This window comes from Bos indicus, chromosome 11, assembly GCF_029378745.1.
Source record: "Bos indicus isolate NIAB-ARS_2022 breed Sahiwal x Tharparkar chromosome 11, NIAB-ARS_B.indTharparkar_mat_pri_1.0, whole genome shotgun sequence".
NCBI lineage: Eukaryota > Metazoa > Chordata > Mammalia > Artiodactyla > Bovidae > Bos > Bos indicus.
In genome coordinates this window covers 5,026,049-5,051,782 of record NC_091770.1, presented here as the reverse complement: position 1 = coordinate 5,051,782, position 25,734 = coordinate 5,026,049, and the positions used below count along the sequence as shown (strand labels likewise).

At 43.9% G+C, this 25,734-nt stretch overlaps 1 protein-coding gene across 8 annotated transcripts in view; it reads left to right on the top strand.

Moving 5' to 3' along the window:
* AFF3 (ALF transcription elongation factor 3) overlaps positions 1 to 25,734 on the top strand; it is a 632,364-nt gene that overhangs the window by 174,358 nt on the left and 432,272 nt on the right. The gene's annotated exons all lie outside the window — the stretch shown is intronic.

Below are 25,734 nucleotides of genomic sequence, written 5' to 3'. Positions count from 1 at the left end.
TTTCCTGTCCTGATTTTTTTCTGTATTAGTTTTAATCTTGGTTCTCTTCTTGATTGCCTCGTTTTCAGTTGCATTTTGAATTAAATGACCTGCATTGAACGTTTTCTACACATTTCTAGTAAATACAGTGTCCTGGGTCTACATATCAGAGTCCTGAGGAATATTTCCTGTAGTTAATGTGTCAGAATGAGACTCAGGAATTTCAAGTGGCTCAGTGAGTGTGGTTGCTCAAACTGGGGTGCTTTATTCTTTTCAGTTTATCTTCCTTGGGTTCCTTCAAACTCCAGCCAGCATTCCAAAGGATGACAACTGGCCTGGACAGCCTTTGCCTGCTGGCATGTGGCTCCTGTGCTTGGAAAGAGCCTTCTGTAGGGATGGGGTCTTTGGATACTGCTGGGTCCTGATCTCACGAATGGCGAAAGAGCAATGGAAACTGTTGGCACTTTACGTCTTCCGATAGTTGGCAAGGCTCTCTTTTTTTCAAAAGGTTTTAAGTGCTTTTCTGTTTTATGTGGTTAGCAGCCAATGGACAAGTTCAGAACATCACCTGTATCTGATTATTATAAATGGAGTCATTTCCAATGATGCCTTGAAATTTCCCTGGGAAATGACACAGATACAGATTCCTATTCATTTGATTTTTTAAAACATGATCTCAGATTTGAAGGCAGATGACAAACTGGGGCAATTTTGTAGTCTGTGAATATCTTTCAAACATAAAGGATGGTTAAGTGTGAATTAGGAAAAGACCCATGGACTTTCCTGGTGGCTCAGATGGTAAAGAATCCACCGGCAATGTGGGAGACCTGGATTTCATCCTGGGTTGGGAAGATCCCCTGGAGGAGGGCGTGGCAACCCACTCCAGTATTCTTGCCTGGAGAATCCCATGGACAGAGGAGCCTGGTGGGCTACAGTCTGTGGGGTTGCAAAGAGTCGGACACCACTGAGCAACTAAGCACGCACACACACGCAGGAAAAGACCCAGTGCTGTAAGAGAAAAATGGGCAGAGGTCCTGGGCAGCCTATTCACAAAAGACAGCATCAAACTGTCCAAGAAACAATTTGGAAAAACACAAATGAAAACATCAGTATCGTAGCTTGTTCCCCATCACACTGGCAAAAAATTAAAGACTGTGAAGGATTGGGAGCAGATATTCTTGTCATATCCTTTTAGAGGTTTAAACTGTTAATATTCTACAGAGCAATTTTGAACATGAGTAAAGAAATTTAAGGTACCCACAGAAATGTGTGTCATAGTTTCATTTAATGCATCAAGGAATTGGAAAAAATTCCTTTGCCCTATGTGACATTAAAAGACAGTTTTGAAGAGCACTTACATCATGAGAGAGTTTTATGATATGTTAACTGAAAAATAAGTGTGTAAAACAGCATGCAGGGGATGATCTCAATTTTATAAATACATACTGTTACTAGAGATCATTTTGGTCTATGACATTATTTAATATTTTTACTCTTTTTTACTTTGTTCTCATGGTGAATGTAAATTACTTGTATAATTAAAGAAACTACTCCTAGAATTTAACAATACCTCTCTTACTTTAAGTTCTCTTAGACCGACTATAAAAACATGTTATGCCCAACACATATTTTGGTAAATAAAATACTATGACTGAAATATATTTTTTATAGAATCAATCTGGATAAAAGAAAATTGATCCAGGTAACTGCTGCCCAGGGAGTATTAAATAAGAAGAAAATACATGGTCTCATGGTTCAGGTCAACAAACCTGGCATTAATGGAGTCAGAAAAAGAAAAGCAGTCGTCACAAGTCCAGTTCTAAGTGTGTCTGTCTGTTATTCCTTGGAAATCTAAAAATTGCCACCTCTTGGGAGAGAGAAGTCATTGCCTTTCTCCATTTCCTTCTTTCTGGTCCAGTTGTCTCTGAGATGTGCCCCGTCTCTAACTGCCACCTCACGCAGGTTTATGCCAGAGGGTCATTATAGCGGCAGCAGAGGAGCAAGAACAATGACACTGTGTGTCTGTTAGGGCTTTTCTTGTGTCTTCCGTCCTGGCACAAGGGCCAAGCGTGCCCGGCAGCCCTCGAGGCTGAAACGAGATTGCGGAACAGCAGGGGAGGCAAACAGCATAATACGTATTTCCATAAGCAACATTATGACGATGAATGTGGAACTCACAATCCTCGATTAACTCAAGCAGTCCCTGGGGTTGAATAGTGTTCTGTAGCCATAATGGGGCCATAAGACCAAGGAGATTGTTGGGAGTTTTTACATTATAAAAAAAAACTGGGTAGAAACAAACTTAATTAAGGGCACCTGATTATGGTAACAAGTGTAGTTGTTGGAAACCACAGATGGTGAGAAATGTAGACAGCACAATACGATACTCAGAACAGCGTTTGCATTATCTGCCTTGCTTGGCTCGACAGAATTCAAATTGTTAGTGATGCTCAGAGTTCAAATAGTGAATCTGCAGCAGGAAAGAAAACATTTAATATAGAGATAGCAGAACTAAGAAGTCATTTATTTTTGTAAATAAAGAATAGAAAAGAGAAATCTAAAAATACACTGAGCTTTTTTTTTTTCTCCGTTGGACTCTGAATGGTGGCTTTTCATGGCTTAGGAGACTTCTCCCTGATTTGTTCTTATGCAGCCTCAGCCCCACAGCTGTTCTGAGCTTGTGACCAGCCAGCCTACTTCTTTTCTACAGAGACTCCTCTTACGCGGCGCCTCTGACTGAAATGAGCTGGTTCTCAAGCTGGGACTCTGGCCTTGAGAAAATGCAGTCCGTTCGGTATACATGTGTGAGAAATGCCTAGTGTGCGCAAGGCCCTGGAGAGCCTCAGGGTCACTCGGAAATAACTTAGTCCAAGACTTTGTCTTTGAGAGCAGGAGGGAGGCAGACAGATGTGCTTGTTAGTCAGATATTCCCTGCTTTTCTCAGATTCTGGAGAGGCTTACAGTGTCTTCCTTCCCTCCTTGAATTGGTCTCTCCCAGTTGGAGGACCCTTTTTCAGGCCTTAAATGCGCACTCTTGGTCCCGTCAGCTCCTTATCTCTTCCTGGCTGTGTCACGCATGCCCATGGGCTGTGTCCTCTTCCAGGAGGAGAAGGAGGATGCCCCCATCCTCTGGATGATGATTTCCATCTGCCATGTTGGCTGCTCGGGCTGTGTGCTTGGGGAAAAGCCAGTGGCTTTCCCCTTCATGTTACTCTCGTCGACGTTTTTATTCATCGATAAGTAATGTTGAGGTGGGCTTCCCAAATGGCACTAGTGGTCAAGAACCCACCTGCCAGTGCAAGAGATATGAGACATGGATTCAATCCCTGAGTCGGGAAGATCCCTGAAGAGGAAATGGCAACCCACTCCAGTGTTCTTGCCTGGAGAATCCCGTGGACAGAGGAGCCTGGCGGGCTACAGTCCACGGGGTCCCAAAGTGTCAGGACATGACTGAAGTGACTTAGGATGCATGCCATGTTGATGTATTCATAGTACCACATTAATATTACCATATTACTAATGTTAATAAAACCATACTGTGAGCACTTTCTAAATACGTTTTCCATACTGAGCTTCTGAGCCACTCTTGGTTTCTGCTGGGTTTTCAGCCCTGCTCTAGGCAGCTACAATGTACCGTGTTGAGATTTTTCCTGTGGATCGGAGTTCTGTGAGGATTCTTCACTTGTAAAGGATCCTTAGACATGCTTTTCAAGTTATTTTGTTTCCGAAAAAGAAGAGATAGCACTAACTTCATAGGAATTCTGCTCCTGAACCTGAGATTCTGTGATCGCAACCATGGAAAGCTGAGAGTGGGATCTGTCCAGGCTCATGCAATAGCCTTTTTACTTTTATTTTGAAAAGGAGATCTCCTCAGTAAGACAGCAGGATAAGAGGTCTTTGTTCCCAGTTTCTCACATTAGCTCACTTGAGGTCTCCTTGCAGGGGGATAAGAAAAAAATCCAGGGTGCCAGCAAGTGACAGTTCAACTACATCTGAAGCAAATAAAAAACATGCAAAATATAAAAACAAAACAACCCCGAAACCCTGTACCTGAAGGCCCGTATACTGCAGCTGTCTTGGACTTTATTGCTCAGGTGAAAGTCCTGCATTTAGATCTTCGAGTGACATTGCACAGACTCATGTGAAGGGACACGTGTGGACAAGAGAAAGAGGCAGATTTCAGCCCAGCTCTTTCTCTTGTTTAGAGCAGGCAAACTTTTGCATGGTTTGGTTGAAAGTAGTGATTCCTCCTTCTGGGGGCATCCTGGCTGGAGCTGGGTGAAGCACTTGGGAGCCTTGACTGAGGGGCATACAGAAGTTGACCAGATGTCTTCCAGGCTCCCTGAACAACCCAGGGTCTCTGAGCCTGTGAGGATGGGCTGATCAGAGTTGGAGGGATCAGAGTTTCCAGACCCTTGTGTCCCCTTGGTGTCTACTTTGGGATTCACATAAAGACTTTTGAGGCCAATCTGAAGGTCTAAGGCAGCAGACATCTCCTCCCTTCTAAGTGGGGACAGTATTGTCCAGCAAATACGGAGGCAGAGACTAGCCCAGTCGCAGAGATGGCGTTTCAGTAGCAGAGCCAGGCTCTGCTCTTTGCCAATAGAAGAAAAAAGATGTGCTGAAAAATTAAATATGGATTTAAACAAAACTGATGTTCATGCAACTTTCTACTATCACACCTGAGATCTTTTGGGTTGGTCAAAAAGTTCATTTTGGTTTCCTGTACAATCTTACAGAAAAACCCAAACAAACTTTTTGGGCAACCCAATACTTCTGTTTTCCTTGAAAACTTAGGTTCTCTGAGGCTTTGGTGGAGATTGGGGGTAAAACTGGGAAACAGCATTCTCCCCTCTGTTGGATACCCCCTCCCTAGCCTCAGACAGAAGCAGGCCCCAAGTGGGCAATAGTGGCTGAAAGATCACTGTGTGTGGGATTTATTGGTTGGCAGCTGTCCAGCCCAGGTTACAGAGGTGACTCTGGACATCCAGGGTGAGTGTTGGAACTTCTGATACACCAGCCATATCCTTCAATTTACAGGCCATGAAGGTACTGTGGGGGGCAAAATTCACCCTCCTGACGTCAGGCAAGACCGCATCCAAGCCATCCCAAGCTTTTAAAGAATCTGTCCTATTCAGAAAGTCTCCAAAAACAGTCCTAAGTCTCTCCGTTTAATGTTATGAACTCTTTATGTCAGGAAATTTAACTTCAGAGCAAAACTCAGATTCTTCATAGTTTAGTTCAAAAACCATTTCCTTGGGCCATCATCCTCCATCTGAGTACCCTTCATGTATTTGAAAACCAATATTAAATTGGCTTTCAGCTTTCTCTTCTCCCCAGGTGGAATAATTTCAGTTCCAGTCACTTGAATTCAGAAGAAAAAAGCTCGCTAGGAAAATTCAAGTCAAGTAAATATAAGCCTTTCTTTTTTAATGTAAAAAGACTAGGAGATAAGGGGGTTAAAAAGGGAAAGAAATGGTTTCTCTGCTGACACTATCCAATCTGAAATTCAGGCTACCTGAAATGAAGTAAAAAGTTGTATATTAAATTTTCATCACTGCAGAATTCATCAGTTCCTGCCCGTTTCCCTTCCAGGGAGAGCTGGAGTTGACTTTTCTTTGTAGGTCTTACGGATTTCCTTTGTGAATTTAAAAGCAATTGCGCGAATCAAAGAGATTTAGAAGCTATTGAGAGAAACAAGATTCCGGAGTGTGGATTCCTTACTTTTGCCAAAACCTCAGCCCTCTCTGGAACAGAAGTTATTCATCTTTGGGGAAAGTCCTAGATCCATTTGAAAATCTGATAAATGCTAAGAACATTTTCCTGGAAAAATACGTGTGTGTACATCCAGGAACTAGTCCCTACAATTTCGTTGAATCCCTGGACCTCAGATTCTAATCCCCAAACCTATTTTAATAGGCTGCATTTTAATCAGAGATGAAAATGAATCATGTTTCACAGAACTCTTAATTTATGAGCAGAAAGAGAAAAGCGAATTTTTTTTTTTTTTTATAAAAGGGTGAAGTAAAACATTCCTATTGAGGTATGAATTCTTGGAGACATAATTAGATATTTAATTTAAATTGAAAATCCTTTTTAATTTCTAAAGTATTCCCACCAGAAATCCGTGTCTAATAGAATTTTATTTTGAAGAAGAGTTGGTATTAACCTCCTCTTACAGTGCAGTGAACTGTGTGCAAAAACTCTGAGTGGGCACCGGAATAGTAAAATATCCTGCCTCAGCCCTGGGCTGGTTGTGTGGACCTGGGTCCATCTGTCACCTTCTTGGTCCTTCTTACCAGTAGAATACTGCTTTCAGAATCTGTTTCTTAGCTTCGTTTTCTATATTTTAGCTCTCCATCTCCCTGGCTGTGCTTTTCCACAATTTAGTGAGATCTTCTTTGATGCATCACTTTTATAATCTAGGGTGGCTTGGCAAAAAAACAAAAAAGAGGGGAAGGAAAGCTATGACGAGATACTGGCAGGAAGGGCGGCGGCCACAAGTGCTCATCAAAGCACATGTGTCACGTATCCTACCTTAGCCAGCTGGGTTCCAAAGATCTTGTAATAAAATGGAAGCTCACGTGCCTCTCACTCCTAGCCCAGGAGCGCACTTTAAGGATACAGGGTGAATGAGAATCCAGATTTCCTAAACAGTTTCTCCATTTTATTCTCACTAATTAGTAAAATGCCAGAGTCAACGTCTTGGTTTACAGATAATTAGTTTACAAATATACTTCCGTGGTCCACGTTGGCATCCATTGATTTGAATGCCATTGTGATTTGTATTTTAGAAGGCAGGTGTATCTTTTGTTGTGTTGATGTTCAGTCCCTAAGTTGTGACCAACTCTTTGAGACCCCGTGGACTGCAGCACACCAGACTTCCATGTCCTTCACTATCTCCCAGAGTTTGCTCAAGTTCATGTCCATTGAGTTGGTGATGCTATCTAACCATCTCCTCCTCTGCTTCCCTCTTCTCCTTTTGCCTTCAGTCTTTGCCAGCATCAGAGTCTTTTCCATTGAGTCAACTCTTCGCATCAGATGGCCAAAGTGTTGAAGCTTCAGCTTCAGCATCAGTCCTTCCAATGAATATTCAGGATCTATTTCCTTTAGGATTGATTGGTTTGATCACCCTGCGTCAAGGGACTCTCAAGAGTCTTCTCCAGCACCACAGTTCAAAAATATCAATTCTTTGACACTCAGCCTCTTTTATGGCCCACTTTCACATCCATACATGACGACTGGAAAAACCATACCTTTCCTTATACAGACCTTTGTTGGCAAAGTGATGTCTTTGCTCTTTAGTATACTGTCTAGGTATATCTTGGGCTTCCCTGGTGGCTCAGACAATAAAGAATCTGTTTGCAATGCAAGAAACCTGGGTTTGATCCTTGGGTCGGAAAGATCCCCTGGAGAAGGAAATGGCTACCCACTCTAGTATTCTTGCCTGGAGAATTCCATGGACAGAGGAACCTGGCGTGCTGCAGTCCATGGGGTCCCAGAGTAAAACACGTCTGAGCGACAAGCACTTTCACTTCTAGGAATATCTTGTTGTGGTTGTTGTTCAGTCACTAAGTCATATATGACTCTGTGACCTTATGAATTGCAGCATGCCAGGCTTCTCTGTCCATCACTATCTCCCTGAGTTTCCTCAAACTTAGGTCTATTGAGTCAGTGATGCCATACAACCATCTAATCCTCTGTCGCCCCCTTCTCTTGCCCTCAATTTTTCCCACCATCAGTGTCTTACCCAAGTAAAGTTGTTCAGACACTTGTATAATTTAGATAGATTATTGAGGTTTTTTTCCCTCCTTTGTGTGATACTGGAGAAGACCCAATTCTTCCCCGATTCATTGGGGTTAAAATGAATAATTCAGTGAGTCTGAGTGGATTCTGGCTTCAAACTCCACATCGTGCTCCCTAGTCTAACTACTGTCAAGATAAAAGACCCACAGAGCTTGGCGAGACTGAAAATCAAGTTGACCAAAAAGTAAGGGCAGGAGAATGCCAGTCCCAGGTTAAGGAAGTGCTCCAGGTTGGCAGGCTTCATGGTTGGCTCACATACCGCGGGTTCTTTTGGTTATTTTAAGTTCCAAACAAAGTGGACAGTCTTCGTAACACGCTCTTAGTGGTTGAAGCTGTGTATTTCAGGGAAGCACCTTAGTATTGACCTTGAATTACAGCCTGCTGACGGGACTCCTCCATGCCACTGCATCGTCACAGGGCCACATCATTGCTGGCCCTGGGATGGCTTCATTCGTGTGTCATATCACAGCTTGGAAAGTGAGGTGTCCATGGTCTCCAGCGGCACCCAACGGGTGGATGGGGAGAAGGGGCTCAAACGGATCCCATTCAATAACCTTTCAGCCCTGCAGTGTGATCACCAGTGTCAGCTTCTGAATTACTTCATGCTCAACAAGAGACCCTCCACTGTCACAGGGGCGTCATGGACAGACCATTTCCCCTTTTCACTAGTCGGAGAGACAGAAGGTGGTCAGACCTGGACGAGGCGGTTTCAGATAAATGCCGGAGTGCCCCGGTGGTGAAGGCGAGCAGGCGGTCTATCTGTGGGTCAGGGCTGTGATCATGCCTGCTTGTAGCCAGGCGCCTTCCATCACTGCACTTAGCTTCTTATCTGCCAGTGCTTGGGTGCAGGGTCTGTGGCTGTCACGCAGTCAGTGTCAGAATCGCTCAGCACCGTGCTCACTTTTGAGCTGGAGCACACTTACTGACGTTCGCACAGGTGTTAAGTTACATTGGTTTCCAAGCATTGTACGGAGTCACCAGGTACCAACCAGTCTTCCTCTTGTTAAGGTTTCTGAAGCCCGTGCTACAGGAATGGGAAGACTCTTCAGATGGTTTTAATCAAATAGGAATTTTAAAGGTTCACTTGCTTTAAAACCTTTCCATCACGCTTCACCAAAAGGTGGTGGCAGGGTGAGGGGGAGCAACCTTTGGTAGAAAATAGGCATTTAGATAACAGGTATATGTTTTACATGACAGTGCTCTTGACTTTCATTTACCTCTGTTGTATTAACATAATTTGTACATATTCAACCTCTAAACTCCCACACGTCCCAGCTCAGAAAATCACTGGTGAAATTGTTCTTCTTCGGGAGTTATGTTTAAATGCAAATGAGAAAGGCAACCTTAGAAATTCATGAGCCATCCTCTCCTGGGGGCATCTCGGGTGGTGCTCTGGCTCCCGGCTCGGCAGAAGGCTGTCTTTCTGAAATGGCTCATTAAGACCCACGTTCCAACAGAAGACCCCTCTGCAGGCCCCCACGCCCCAGGGCAGGCCGCGACAAAGGGCCAGCCCACCAGCGCACAAACTAATTAAAACAATAGCTGCAGATGCAAAGTGGAAATAGAAGACCTGTACCAATCGTTTTCCATTAAAGGTCTTATTTTTTTAAAAGTCCCCTTGGATCAGAGAGAACATTAAAAATGAGAGTTAAGCAGTTGGGGCTGAGGCATTGCAGTGCTGTACTGAGCGCGTGCGTGCTCAGTCCTGTCTGACTCTTTTGCCATCCCGTGGACTGTAGCCCCCCAGGCTCCTCTGTCCATGGGATTCTCCAGGCAAGAATACTAGAGTGGGTTGCCATTCCCTTCTCCAGGGGATCTTCCTGACCCAGGGATAGAACCACGGTGTCCTGCATCTCCTGCATTGGCAGGCGGACTCTTGTACCACTGAGCCCCCTGAAAAGCCCACAGTGTTATACACCTAATTCTAAACAGTGAGAATGATTTCCATGGACCCAAATGTCTGATTTAGGTCTAACTCCCTGCGGCACAGGCTTAGGGTGTCAGACTTAGGAGAAACATGGGTCCCTGTCAAGTGATCTTTTCCTCCTCTGTGCTTAAATTTGAATAAGAGAAACAAACTCCTCCATCCTAAGTGCTAGTCTGAAGTGATGGATAAAAATTATTCATGAAGTATTCTGAATTGATGCAGGTCATGAGAAAGTAAGGCCAGGAGAGCAACCTCATTGGCCCCCATTTTTCACCGGGTATAAAGCCGTTACAAAGGACACAAGTCCTGAGGGCCTGTTTTCCCTCCTCATGTCAACTCCTAGCAAACAGGGGTTTTTCTAGTGAGCAGCTGGCCTGCCCTTTGGCTGCATCATGCACAGGTCAGTGAGAGGTGAGTGTGACCCACAAATGCTGAGAACAACAAATGTGTCCACAGGGAACACTCCATACAGAGCCACTAAGAGTCATGGAAATGGAAGTGTTCAGAAATTATACAAGATCTCCAGGAAATAAGCGGTCATGTGTTGTTTTAGGGTCCATTTCTGATCAGGTCAAGTATGTCCAAAAGCATGCTTTCCCGTGAAATGAAATAACCAGCAAAGAGCTCACGTGTCCATACGTCCTTAACCACGTGTAGGTATGGAGGCATTGTTTTGTTATGATGGTGCCAGGCTTCACGAAGGAGTAAAGAGGCAACGTACTATTTGTCCCAGGCAGGAGTGGAGACAGAGCTCTGGCTGAGAGGTGGCTTCCAACTCCAGGAGCCAGGGGAAGGTGGTGAGAAGGAGTTGGAGACGCATCCTCGTCCCATGACCTCCACTGACTGCCTCCCTCAGGTCCCTGACCACCTACATGTATTCTGCATCCTTTCCAGCCTGTTAGGAATTCTGCATTTCACTTACCACTGTCTGCAGTTCCCTTCGTCACTTTCTGGTTCATTGCCTGCCTCCTCAGTATATTAAGTACCATGTCTGTTTTGTTTACTGATGTATCGTGGGCAGCCGCAGCAGTGCCTAGCATCCAATAAAGGGCCCGTAACTAGTCGTCGAGTTAATGAAAATACCATCCATCTTGAAAAGAAAATTATCCAGAATATTCCATGAAACTCTGCATGGTGTCACTGTCATTGATCCCCTCCGCCACATGATTTCCATGAACTGATAAGAAAGGAGACTGCCTGAGGCTTCCTTGACTCCAGAATTCACCAACTATAGCAGCTCTAGAGGTAAGCCTTCTCTTGGATGCGCTCCTGTCCAGATCTTCCCACTGAACAGATCTGGTGGCCTCCTCGTGGTCTCTGAGAACAGAGGATGACTGGAGAGCCAGCCCGTGGCTCCTGAGCCTGCCACACTCCTGTGGCCTCTGCACTGGACCATCATTGGCCTTCCCTGGGGAGTTGGGGGGTCTATTCTGATTGATGCCCAGTATGAGAGTTCCATGCTCTTAGTGCCCAGTGGATTTATTAGAACCACTGTCCTCTGGCAGATGGTCATCTGGCCCTAAACAGGAAGATTTCTGTGCCCCTGGAAAGGACACTGGCTTGAAGTGGATCTGACTCGGTTCACCTGTTTAGGGATCGAGGCTTCTTCTGTCTTTACAGTGCACAGACATGTCAGATTCTTTTGGTTTCCTGCTCATGATTTAGATGCTGGGAATCATCCATGTTTTTTTTTTTTTCTCCCACCATAAAATTTTGTTAACTAGGCCTCAGGATATGTTTCTAGATCAGTCTTACTGTGCTAAAACCTCCAACTAATACACTGTCTTTTGTTGCTCATTTTTTGGTTTGGCCCTGGGCCTGGCTCCCCAGTGTGGGGCTGGATGATGTTATTATTGAAACTGAAGTGGCTTTCATTTCAATATGATTTCGTGATCATATTACCCTGCTTAGCGTTTTCAGCACAAGTTGGATCCAACACCGCATGCACGGTGGACTACGCAGTGTGGGTTACACAAAATAAATTGAAGACATGTTTTTTTAATGTAGGTATATTTTCACGGAGCTTTCAGCCTTGAGGGGAGACATGGCGTTTACATTTAGGAGTCATGGGTTCTGGTTTTGGATTTGTTGGAGATCCTTTTGATTGGAGAGAAAATGTTATGTTCCAGAGGGATTGGAAGTCAGCCAGGAGAGTTTGGATATTTTCCTGGGCAGAGTGGGGACCATTATCAGTTTAGGAAATGGGAAGAGATGTTGTGGGAGTTAAAACCTAGGAAGGTTGTTGTGGGGGTGAGTGAGTAGCAGAATGGATAGAGAAGAGAAAAAGGGGGAAATGTCTGAATCAGGAAACTGTTGCAGAAAGCAAGTATTGGGTTGACCAGAAAGTTTGGGTTTTTCTGTACCATCTTACAGAATGAACTATTGGGTCAACCCAGTACCAGGGGATGAAGGTCTGGACTGAAAGAATGAGAAGGATGGATGCCTCGAAGGGGAGTTGCAGAACTTGAGGATGCATCTGGAGGTGCCGAGAAGGGAAAACATGGAAGAGAAGGCGCTGAATCTGAGACTGAGGAAGGGCTCCTTAGAGCAATGGCGGAGGCAGGAGAATTGACAAGACTCTGCCTCAGGCATTTACAGCATTCAGTAGGTGTAAAAACCATTGACCATCACAACAACCCTCTGGACCAGGCAGGAAAGATATTTTGACTCTTGTGTTGTAGATGTAGATATTCAGAAAGCTTAATCCATGCAAGGCACATGGGTCAAAAGTGGAGACACTGACAAGCAGCCTCGGTTCTCTGGGATCTGTTCCAGCACGTGATAATTTCTCATTGGATATGTTGAATGTGAGTTGATGGCGGAAAATCTAAGTGGAATTCTGAGGCATTTGGAGAGGTAAGGTAGGTGCTTGAGAGAGCAGTCCTAGAAATGAGAATTCAGTGAATGGAACAAGTAACTGAATCTCTTTGGGAAGAAGATTGAGAGAGAGAAGAGTCGTCAGGGGCTCAGAACTCAGCCCTGGGAACCCGGCATCATTAGTGCACAGCTGAAGACCGCAGCAGAGAACAGCTGTAGGAATGAAAAGAGGGACGTGGAGTGTCCTGGAGCTGAGGGAAGGCTGTGTGTCAGGAGGGCAAGGGGAGAAGCAGGCGTCCCCGTTGTACATGCCTTGAGAAGTTAGGAAGAAAGTTTATTTCTGTGGCAAAAGAAGGTCCTTGTTGACTTTTGTGAAAGCAATAAAAATAGGAAAACAGTTTGGTAGAACCTAAGCCAGGTGGGGAAAGATTTCAAAGTGAGTGGATGGGTAACGATGAAATAGAGATTTTGATTCTAAGTCATGTTTAGTAATGAAGAATGATGGAAGGAGGGAGAGAGAGAAGGAGGTTTCCAGGAAAGCAAGAGGATCAGTCAGTGGGTTTTTCAGGCTGTAGAAGAGCTGTGGTTGTTGGAAGGGGAGGGAAGGAGGTGTTGGTGGAGGAGAGGTTCAGGATGATGAAGGATACTCTCTGGGTCACAGGTGGAGGGTTACTCAAGAGAAGGTCGGACCCTTCTTTCTTCAGGACATCAGGAAGGTGACTTCAGCATGTTGTCATTTAAGAGTAATTCCCCTGATACGTACAATGGCCAGGACATGGAAGCAACCTAAATGTCCACCAGCAGATGAATAGATAAAGAAGATGTGATGCATGTATACAATGGAATGTTACTCAGCCATAGGAAGGAATGAAACAGTGCCATTTGCAGATATAGGTAGAGACTGTCATACAGAATGAAGTAAGACAGAAAGAGAAAATATCATATATTAATGCATATATATATCAGATCTATAAAAATGGTATAGATGATCTTATTTGCAAAATAGAAACAGACACAAATATAGAGAACAAATATATGGATACCAACGGGGAAAGGGGGAAAGTGGGAGGAATTGGGAGATAATGGATTGACGCCTATATATTGTTGATACTCTGCATAGAATAACTAATGAGAACATACTGTGTAGCACAGGGAGCTCTGCATAATGCACTGCAGTGACTTGAATGGGAAGGAAGTCCAAAAGGGAGGAGATACATGTATATGGACGGCTGATTCATTTTGCTGTACAGCAGAAACTAACAGCATTGTAGAGCAGCTATACTCCAATACAAATTTAAAAAAAGAGTAACTACCCCAGAGAAAAACTATGGGGACATCTTTTCAGGTCTGTGCCTTTTGCCATTTTTTCCCTTTTTAGTACTTATTGAAAATGTTTTTGCCTCTCCCAGAGAAGAGGCACCGTTTGTAGGCTATTAGGTGATATTGTGTTTTTCTCAGTTCAAAGAGCACAACAAAAATTGAGGCTGAGGTAGACAATGTTATTCCTTGGCAGAATGTTATTTCTTGAGGGAAGAACGTTCTATAAATGTATAGTGCTATTGTAACTATTCTGTATAAAAGTTCAAAGGTCCCAGATATAAAAGATGACAGCAAATAGATATTCAGGCTTAGAAATACTAATATCATTTTATTTGGTAGATATCTATTAATTTTTAAGAATGGATCTAGATGATCTGGTAGAAGCCATATGGATTTTCAGGTTTATAAGTTTCTATTAATAAAAAGTTATCTTTCTTCTTAAGAGAGTTTAAGTTGACCCTTCCCCCATAAAGGGTTTCCCTGGCAGATCAGATAGTAAAGAATCTGACTGCAATGCAGGAGGCCTGGGTTCAGTCCCTGGGTGGGGAAGATCCTCTGGAGAAGGGCATGGCAACCCACTCCAGTATTCTTGCCTGGAGAATTCCACCAGACTGTAGTCCATGGGGTCACAAAGAATCAGATGTGACTGAGTAACTAACACATTCTCTCACTTTTCTCCCCCAGAGAAAGTAGCATTATCCAAACATGGATCTTTCTACTGATCGGTACATTTTATTCAAGGTAGACTGGAATTGCCAGTCACCAAAAGACAAAATAAGTGTTAGTGTTGCCGGTGAGGGTGTTAAAGCGAGTGGAGTGACCCAGGGCCTGACATCCCTGGGGAGTCTGGAAGGGAGATGTTGCATGCCCACCTGAGGAGAGCATCTTCTCACCTGTGTGGCTGTGGGGTGTAAGCTCCTCACCCTTCTACCCCAGCAGAGGGGAAAGCAGAAATCCAAAAACTATGGCCAAGCTTCTTTCCTTCCATGGGTCTCAGAATGACAGCACGTTCATTCCATCTGACTCCAGAGCCTGTGTCACCTCCCTTTTTCTTCATTTTTATCTCATACTCTGCCTACAAAGGTCAATACAGTCAAAGTTATGGTTTTTCCAGTAGTCATGTGCAGATGTGAGAGCTGGATCATAAAAAAGACAGCGTGCTGAAAAATTGATGCTTTTGAACTGTGGTGTTGGAGAAGACTCTTTGGACAGCAAGGAGATCAAACCAGTCAATCCTAAAGGAAATCAATCCTGAATATTCACTGGAAGGACTGATGCTGAAGCTGAAGCTCTGATACTTTGGCTACCTGATGCGGAGAGCTAACTCATTGGAAAAGACCCCGATGCTGGGAAAGATTGAGGGCAGGGGAGAAGGGGGTGACAGAAGATGAGAGTTTGGATGGCATCACCGACTCAGTGGACATGAGTTTGAGCAAACTCCGGAAGTTGGTGAAGGAGAGGGAAGCCTGGCGTGCTGCAGTCCAGGGGGAAGTAAAGAGTTGGACACGACAGAGCAACTGAAAAACAACTCTTGACCCTACATCTGTGAATGTCTTCTTTTGTGATTGCACAGTACTGCATTCTGGTGCATAATTAAGAGGATGCTGCTCCAGCCTCCTTGGACGTGGGCAATGAAGAGGTAAAGGGAAGTAAAGCTGAAAAAGGAAGGATGATGGGAAACTGTTTAACCTCTCCAGCCAGCCAGAAGCTAGTGTGGCTCCCTATGCGTGTTTATGACCGAGCAAACCTCGTCTGGGCCCCTGTCTCTTTCTGCTCACTCCATGTCTCACCCATGACTCAAATACATTGAGGGCATTCCCATTCCTTGTTTCCTGATGTCACTGCATGCTAAATCATGCCAGGGCAGCGGAAGCCATTGCAACTCCAAGTTGAACCAAAGCAGAAATGTCAACTAAATTATCTCTAATGAAATCATTTTCTTTTTTAATCACAGAGTCAACCAACAGGAGGAAGAAAGATTCACTTAATTGCAGGCACTCGGAACACCCAGCCTGGGGTTAAATATCCTTTCATCTTGCATGATTGTGAGAGACAGACCAGGCATTCTTAACTCTGTAAATACTTATGGTTTGAGGAATAATTAAATTGGGTTAGGAAAGCAAAGTGAAGGAAATCCATGGTTGAAAGGAACATGGAATCTCCATCAGTTCAGAGCAAAAGGAGGTTTTTAAAAAGATGGAAGTGATGTCAATGGCTTGCCAAGTTTCATGCACGAGACATTGAAGCTTAGGAGGGAAGAAGAAATTGTGAACAAACAAAGGTTATGCAGGCACAAAGGGAGGAAGGGTTACTTCTTCCTGGGGGGAATCAGGATGGGGGCTTCTCAGCTGAGTGGACCTTGACATGAGGGTGATGAGGGTAAGAACATTTGAAGTTAAGAGAATACAAGAGAAATTCACAGATGTACATGTTCAGGTACTTCTCTTTTTCTGGGAACACAGAATGATCTACTGTGTTTGGGACTTAATTCCCTGGAAAATAGTGAGATATGGAAGCAGAATTGAAGGTGCAAAACTCTATTATAAGGGGTAGAATCCTGTGGCTGTGAGAAGGACAGATTGTATGATCCGAGATGGAATCACAGGGATCAATTGCAATTGAAACAACTGCAATAGTCCTGATGCACACCAATGATGGTTTGCGTTAGGCAGTGGCACTGAGTGGAATGTGGAGGACTAATCCAGAGAGGGGCCATTTGCCAATTTTCACATCGTAGACACTTTCACCAAAGCTGATTTCTGCCTACCAGGATCGTGTCACTCACTACATGTGGAATTGGGAAGAGGGGTACTAGTCAGAGCATGAGGTGGTTGGAGCCCGCCCCAGCACATCCCTGTGTCCAGTAGGTTGTGGAGAAGGATACTAGGTCCAGTTTGGAATGGTTTGAGTGTCATGCGTTAGTGGAACATCTATATGAAAAGAGTCTTGCAGGCATTGGAAACTCATAGCTGGCACTCAGGAGAAAGGGTGGGGAGACATGGAGACTGAAGTCTTGAACTTTACAGGGGGAGGAAGGGAGGAAGAAAGGGAAGGAGACTGGGAAGAGTAGGGGAGTGAGGGAGAGAGAATTTACAGACATGGGTTTAGAACTGAGTCCAGGGGAAGACCTGTGTATAAGAGCTGAGATGTGGAAAAAAATAAACGGAAGTGAAGGCCTGGGAAAGAGAAAGCAGGGGTCGGGGAAAATCAGGAGAAGGTAGCCTAGGAGCATCTAAGACAGCAAAGCATTCAAGCTGCAGAATGATGTCATCAGAGCATAGGATGTTTTGACTCCAATTTATGAGCATAACATTTTAATCAGAATTGGCCCAGCATGAATTAATTTTCATGAAGTTCCTGAGGGAACATCATTAAGCCAATTTAATTCTTTCCCATAATCAATTTTCCATAGAGCACTGTTAATCTGTTTCCAATTTTTCTCATTTACATATTTAGCTTAATGAAATTATTTAAATCAGGATCAATGGTTTTCCTCATAAATAACATGGTAATGATTTATCAATGATTTAAAAAAAATCTCTTTTGCGTTTTACTGATTATTCCTTTGTCATACATTTTCTTTTGAGGTCATTGTTTCTGAGTCCAGTTTCCCATGGTCATTTTTTTTTAACCATTAATAATAGGTGATCTGTTAGGCAGTATTTCATCCATATTAATTTTACTCTCTGGCCATTATAGCCACGTATGTTTTACTTTGTCTTCAAATGTAAACCCAATTGTTTTTTGGTTGCTACGTCTTGTCTGAATCTTTGCAACTCCATGAACTAGAGCATGCCAGGCTTCCCTGTCCTTCACTATCTCCCAGAGTTTGCTCAGACTCACGTCTATTGTGTCAGTGATGCCATCCAGCCATCTCATCCTCTGTTGTCCCTTCTTCTCTTTCGCTCAATCTTTCCCAGCATCAGGGTCTTTTCCAGTGAGTCAGCTCTTCACATGAGGTGGCCGAAGTATTGGAGCTTCAGCTTCTGCATCAGTCCTTCCAATGAATGCTCAAGGTTGATTTACTTTAGGACTGACTGGTTGGATCTCCTTGCAGTCCAAGGGACTCTCAAGAGTCTTCTCCAACCCCACAGTTCAATTCAAACTGAGTAAACTCATCTAAAATGGCTTTCTCCTACAAGTTTACTTGAGCCCACAGCTCACATGAGGGAGACCAGGTTGGGGGGAGGTCCTACTGGAGACAGATGAAGTATTCGTAAAGGTCTTAGTCTAATCTTCCAAATCATAAGCTTAATGGAGCTAATTAATAAGAGTCTTCAAGCCTGGAATTGGGAGAAATTAATTTCATTGCCTTTATTATAATATTATATTTTTAAATCTTGAATTTTCATAGTGCTTTGAAATAAGCAAAACTAAATTATTTCACTTGGTAGTCAAAGCAGTAGTAAAACTCTCATATGTATTCCTATTTGTCATGTGATAATTGTGTTAATATAGTCAGAACAAAGCACCATATTGAATTTGGTTTTGTTGACTGAAGAATGACTCAATTCAGTTTAGTTCAGTCACTCAGTGATGTCCAACTCTTTGCAACCTCATGGACTGCAGCACGCCAGACCTCCCTGTCCATCACCAACTCCCAGAGTTTACTCAAACTCATGTCCATTGAGTCGGTGATGCCATCCAACCATCTCATCCTCTGTCGTCCCCTTCTCTCCTCCCGCCTTCAGTCTTCCCCAACATCAGGGTCTTTTCAAATGAGTCAGTTTGTCACATCAGGTGGCCAAAGTATTGGAGTTTCAGCTTCAGCATTAGTCCTTCCAATGAATTTCAGGACTGATTTCCTTTAGGATGGACTGGTTGGATCTCCTTGCAGTCCAAGGGACTCTCAAGAGTCTTCTCCAACATCACAGTTTAAAAGCATCAATTCTTCTGCGCTGAGCTTTCTTTATAGTCCAACTCTCACATCCATACATGACTACCGGAAAAGCCATAGCCTTAACTAGATGGACCTTTGTTGAAAAAGTAATGTCTCTGCTCTTTAATATGCTGTCTAGGTTGGTCATAACTTTTCTTCCAAGGAGGAAGCATCTTTTAATTTCATGGCTGCAGTCACCATCTGCAGTGATTTGGGGGCCCCCCAAAATAAAATCTGTCACTGTTTCCACTGTTTTCCCATCTATTTCCCGTGAAGTGATGGGACCAGATGCCATGAACTTAGTTTTTGGAATGTTGAGTTTTAAGCCAACTTTTTCACTCTCCTCTTTCACTTTCATTGAGAGGTTCTTCAGTTCCTCTTCACTTTCTGCCATAAGGGTGGTGTCATCTGCATATCTGAGGTTATTGATATTTCTCTCAGCATTCTTGATTCCAGCTTGTGCTTCATCCAGCCCAGCGTTTCTCATAATGTACTCTGCATATAAGTTAAATAAGCAGGATGACAATATACAGCCTTGATGTACTCCTTTCCTGATTTGAAACTGGTCTGTTGTTCCATGTCCTGTTCTAACTGTTGCTTTTTGACCTGCGTACAGATTTCTCAAAAGGCAGGTAAGGTGGTCTGGTATTCCCATCTCTTTCAGAATTTTCCACAGTTTGTTGTGATCCACAGAGTCAAATGCTTTGGCATAGTCAATAAAGCAGAAGTTGATGTTTTTCTGGAACTCTCTTGTTTTTCAATGATCCAACAGATGTTAGCAATTTGATCTGTGGTTCCTCTGCCTTTTCTAAATCTAGCTTGAACATCTGGAAGTTCACAGTTCAGGTACTGTTGAAGCCTGGCTTGGAGAATTTTGAGCATGACTTTGCTAGCATGTGAGATGAGTGTAATTGTGTAGTAGTTCTTCACGACCCAGATAATCACGATGGTGTGATCACTCATCTAGAGCCAGACATCCTGGAATACGAAGTCAAGTGGGCCTTAGGAAGCATCGCTACAAATAAAGCTAGTGGAGGTGATGGAACTCCAGTTGAGCTATTTCAAATCCTAAAAGTTGATGCTGTGAAAGTGCTGCATGCAATATGCCAGCAAATTTGGAAAACTCAGCAGTTGCCACAGGACTGGTAAAGGTCAGTTTTCATTCCAATTCCAAAGAAAGGCAATGCCAAAGAATGCTCAAACTATCACAAAAAAGATCTTGTAGGCAAGAAGAATGACTAGTGGGTTCAGAAAGATCAGAGCACATAAGACAAACAGAGGGAATGACATTGGCTGTGAAAGTCAACCCAGTTCTTAAGAGGGCATTTGTGGTGGTGCCTTTCAGTGGTGCATTTGTCACAGCCCCTAGGCTCAGAAAACTGATTTTGCATCCAGACTCTTAAAACTGTACTCACATAAATTAAACTATCAAGATGTGTGAAGTAGAATGTCAATTTACTCACTAAAGTGGGAAAAAGATTACAAATTTGGGAAAGAATATAGGTTTGAGATCTGGCTGGCTTTGAGGGAAAAAAGCAAAAGATAGACATATATGCAACAATAGCTTTCGGCTAGCTGTCACCAGATACAGGATTACTATGGATTTCTAAATATTTTGATTTATCTGCCATGCACCCCAGGAAGGAGAATAGGACTGGAATATTTGAAGTCCAGTAAGGACAATTCTTGGAGAAGGCAATGGCACCCCACTCCAGTACTCTTGCCTGGAAAATCCCATGGATGGAGGAGCCTGGTAGGCTGCAGTCCATGGGGTCACGGGGAGTCAGACACGACTGAGCAACTTCACTTTCACTTTTCACTTTCATGCATTGGAGAGGGAGATGGCAACCCACTCCAGTGTTCTTGCCTGGAGAATCCCAGGGACGGTGGAGCCTGGTGGGCTGCCATCTGTGGGATCAAACAGAGTCGGACACGACTGAAGCGACTTAGCAGCACCAGCAGCAGCAAGGACAATTCTGGGCTTCCATCCCGATGGTGTGAATGCCTTACTAATAGGGTCTTAGTGATAGATTTGACTAAGGCTTCTTCCCTGGAAAGGACTGGGATGGTCAGTCACCTCAACCATACTTCTGAGTCACATGGCATTTCTTTAGTTAGGTAGCTTCAATCTGGTTATACTCTTGCCTTCTAGGTCTAGCATTCACAGTAATTTTTCTATGTATTTTTATATTTCATCTTGCATTCACTTTGTGTCATTCATAAAACTGAAGTTTCTTTAACCCCTGAGAACCAACCTCCATGCCACTCAGTCTTCCGTGATAATGGAGATCTCTTAGAGATGAATGATTGAGTTGCGTTACATTCAGCACCCATAGATTGTTTAATTACACATTTTGTTTTGAGGTCATTGTAGATTCACAGGCAGTTTATGGAAATAATACAGAAAGACCCCAGGTACCCTTCACCTGTTTCCTGCAGGTGGTAACATCTTGCAGCCCTATGAGAGAATATCATAGTCAGGATACTGATGTCAGTACAGTCAACATCAGAGGAATTCCATCACCACAGATTTCCTTCAAGTTGTCTTTGTATTCCAGAAGTAAATCCTGCTTGGTCATGGTGCTTAATGCTTTTTATACACTGCTAGATTTGATTTGCTAGTATTTTATCGAGATTTTGTTTTCTTTGTCTCTAAACTTGATGTCTTTCCTTTTTTCTAATGCAAGTATTTTAGCACTATCAATTTCCCCTCTCAGTACTGCTGTAGCTGCCTGTCCTGAATGTTGAATATGTTATATTTTCATATTCAGTTCTGTGGATTCTTTATTTGCTTTAAGATTTCCTCTTTGATCCATGAATTGCTGAGAAGCATGTTGTGTGACTTCCAGGGGTTTAGAGGTTATTGTATTTTGTTACTGATTTCTCGTATGGTTTCCTTATGGTCTGTGTATGATTTCAGTTCTCTTAAGTTGGTTGAAGTTTGTTTTGTGATACAGAAAATGCACTGTATTTCCTGTATTTTTGACTATTCCATGGGCACTTAAAAAAACGTGAGTTCTGTTATTGAGCGGAGTTTTCTACATATGTCAGTGAGATCTGTGCTGTTCATTTCTTCCACATTCTTCTTGATGTTCTGTTTAGCAGTTCTGTGGCAACACACTCTAGTGTTCTTGTCTGGGAAATCGCATGGACAGAGGAGCTTGGCTATAATCCATAGGGTCGCAGAGTCAGACATGACGGAGTGGCTAAACAACAGCAAGTATTGCTGAAAGTGGGGTGTTTAGACAGTGAAGTCAGCTGCTCATTGTGGCGGAGCCCCCTTTCGTGGTGTGTCTGGGTGAGGAGGGCCGTCTCAGGCCTGCAGTCTCAGCCTCACGCAGAACACTTCTGGACACTAGTGTGTGGGTGGGGCATGTGACCCATCCCCCTTACCAGCTCTGCCTCATCTGCTATCGTAGATTAAGTGTGCTAAGTCACTTCAGTTGCGTCCAACTCTTTACGACCCTATGGACGGTAGCCCGCCAGACTCTTCTGTCCATGGGAGTCTCCAAGCAAGAATACTGGAGTGGATTGCCATGCCCTCCTCCAGGGGATCTCCCTGACCCAAGGATTGAACCCGTATCTCTTATGTCTCCTGCCAGTGCAGGATTCTTTACCCCTAGCACCACCTGGGTAGGTTAAGACTCATTCAGTTTGCAAAAGGACTGAGTCTCGCGGCTGCCTTCTGTTCCTGCAGGTCGTGGGCTGGGGAATACCAGGTCTGAGACATCGTCTTGTGTTGGATGAGTCAGTTCTAAGATGCTGTCACTCTGTGTACCTTAGGACCTAGGATCCCGGGCCAATTCACCTTACCCTTGACACCTTTTAGACGTTTCCTTCAGCTGTTCTTTGTGTTATTTCCAGGGTTCGTTGCTATGCTTAGCAGAAACAGGGAGAAATGAGTTGACACCATCCCTGTTCAGAATTGAGGCTCACAGGTCATTCCGCACATATGTTTTAGACCCAGTTTGCATAGCCTATGAAAAATGCAGAGATGTTTAATCCACATAACCTCTGTGTGTCAAACGGACTGGCCAGTTGGGAACAAAGAGCTAAAGAAAATGGCAAATGGCAAAAGGGAAACCACATGTGTCTCAAAGCAAGAAGTGATTAACTGCCAAGTGAATGATATAGACAGGAAACCCTGGGGACTCCAAGGGAGGAAAGATCAATGTATTTCCGAGTCTGATCTCTGCAATTCATAACCACGGTTTTCAATGGTCACGATGCCCATAGGATATGATCTGAAGATTAAAGAGGCTTCTAACTGGTGATATGAAAACAAGAGCTAGAAAGTCACATCTTAAAACAAGATACCTCCCCCCACCCAAGTCAGCTGGTCCCTGCTTTACCATATAGTGGGAGAATGGGAACCAGGGCAGGGAGAGATCAGTGGGAGACAGATGATGAGGAAAACTTTGGGAGAATGGCTTTCATAATGAATGCCTGCATGTGGTGACTAAAACCCCAAAGGCAGTGATTGGAAAGTGAAAGAGTCAGTGGCATTTCCAGTTTTGAGAAAACAGGTTGCAAGCCCTCCATATGGATGGACATGTGACAGTGGGGAAAGCCGGGAGCACAGGGCTGTGTGAAGGTAGGTCACTGGTGGGGCAGCTGCGTCCGTGCAGCTGAGAGCAAACAGCACGGCGTGCCCAGGTGGGGGCTGGCAGAAGGTGGGGGCCAGATCCTGACTTAGCCTGTCTGATCGCTCAGCGGGGGCCTGGAGCCCGCCCTCTGCTCTGTGCTGTGGTTGGTGCCCACTCCCCTCGGGGCCTGCCGGTGTCCCTTCCACAGGTGCTCCTGGTCCAGTTTGCAGACTTCCTGTGCTACGTAGCGTGTAGGCACGAAGGAGGGGAGAGAGGAGGGAGGAAGAGATGAAAAATAATTCAACATAGATGGCATATTGATTTTTTTAAAAATCAAAGATTTGCAGCCTGAAGCTCAGCAGGTGATAGGAGGAAAAGTATTTGGAGGGTTATTATAAGGTTGATAGCATTTAGCATACTGTTCGTATAATACAACGTCCCAGCAGATTATCTGAGTTAGTCCATATGGTGCTGGCAGTTTTTTCAGTAAACATAAAAAATAATCATAAGTAGCAATATTAGATGAAACATCAGAATGACTACTTTCCTGGTAATAGTTATGAAAGCGTGAGGACATAGGAGGTCAGCATTTTCTTTGCGTGCATGCTCAGTCGCTCAGTCGAATCTGACTCTTTGCAACCCTATGGACTGTAGCCTGCCAGGCTCCTCTGTCCATGGGATTCTCCAGGCAAGAATACTGGAGTGGGTTGCCATGCCCTCCTCCAGGGGATCTTCCCGACCCAGGGATCAAACCCAGGTCTCTTATGTCTCCTGCATTGGCAGGTGGTTTCTTTACCACTAGCAGCACCTGAGAAGCCCCCAGCATTTTTTAGTTGAGTCTAAAAATCACAGTAGAGAAACCTGCTCTATTATTGTTGTTTAGATACAGTTAAATATTTAAAGGTGGGTACTGGGGTGGGGGGCGATGATCAATCTGGTAGTCCATCAAGGAAAGAAAGGGTTTCCCTTTGAAAGTCTGCACATTCACGTTTCATTTAGTGCAAAATCAGGATTATGTTGGATACTCTGTTGGTATCACGGGTAATTTTAAGGAGCAAAGAAACAATTAAACATATCATTTTATTTGGGGTTATTCTACGTAAGTTAAAGATCTGTTCGCTTTATTTGACAACAAACTGTTGACCACAGACCATGTACCAGGGGTTGTTCTAGTATAATAGAGCGCACAGGAGCCCCTGACCGTGTTTGTTTCGTCTGAGTCACTGTTGAAAACACCTAGGGTCTTGTGATGGGATGTGGAAGTGATGGGTGTGGGACGGAGGGGTGTGAACTCTGTGTCTAGAGGAGATTGATACAGAATTTAGGGATTTAAAAGGGGGTCCCATATTGTAAGGCTGTGTTTAACATGAGTGGGCTGTGTTGACAAACAGAAAGGGAAAAAGAAATCTACGACTGATTTTAGGAGGAAAAATGCCAATAATCTCATTTGTATTTATCCCGTTACACTATTTTAAAAAACATAATTTCATTCTCCTGTTCAAATCAGTAGTCCATTGTTAAGTGTTTATAATGTATTGAACCAAAAAGTATTACCTGGAACCAGGGGGTTGTGAGGGAAGGATATTTGTTCTCTGTTTTCCTAACACTCAAATAAGAATATTTTTATAATGTGATAAAAATTCTCTTTGAATATAAATGTGCCTGGGAAATACATGCTTACACACCAGTCTTCCATTACTGTCCTCATCATTCTGTATTTTCCAGACAAAACCAGACTCTTCCCTCCACCCTCATACATTTTATTTTCCACACCAACCTCTCTTTGTCCTATTCCTGAGAATGTCCTGTTTCTTACCTTATACTCAGAGAGTCTTGCTCCCCACTTCATCCCCCCTCCACAAAGCGCTCTAGTGAAATATGGCCTCCCCACACTCCCGTGAGTCCCCAGGGCCTCAGGGACTTCCTCACACTTGCCTGTGTCCTTACTAGTGATTTCTAACCTCCCAGCCTGTACCGAGGTGCAAGCTCCCCAAGGACAGGGACTGTTTTGACAGTCAGTGTTACTCCTGGGATCATCCACATGGACGTTCCTTAGTGAAGATTTCCTGAATTGCATCAGATAGCAAACCTTCCAATACCTGGAGGATAGTTACACAGTTCCACCAGTATTCCAGGCTCTCCATCTTCAGTTCTTAAGGTTGATCTCCAAAGCCTTTGTCTTTCTGTTTGCTCATGTTTGGATCTTGTCCTAACAGCGTATCTAGAACTGAAAACAGTGCCCTTACTGGGTCGAGGACAACGTGATGACCAATTTCCTTGCTCTAGGTGGAAAACTACCCACCTAGGGACATGAGGGGCATTTTGCTTTAATTATTGTGGGCGAGGCAAGTCAACCAGGGCTTCCCCAGTGACTCAATGGTAAAGAATCTGCCTGCAGTGCAGGAGCCTCAGGAGACATT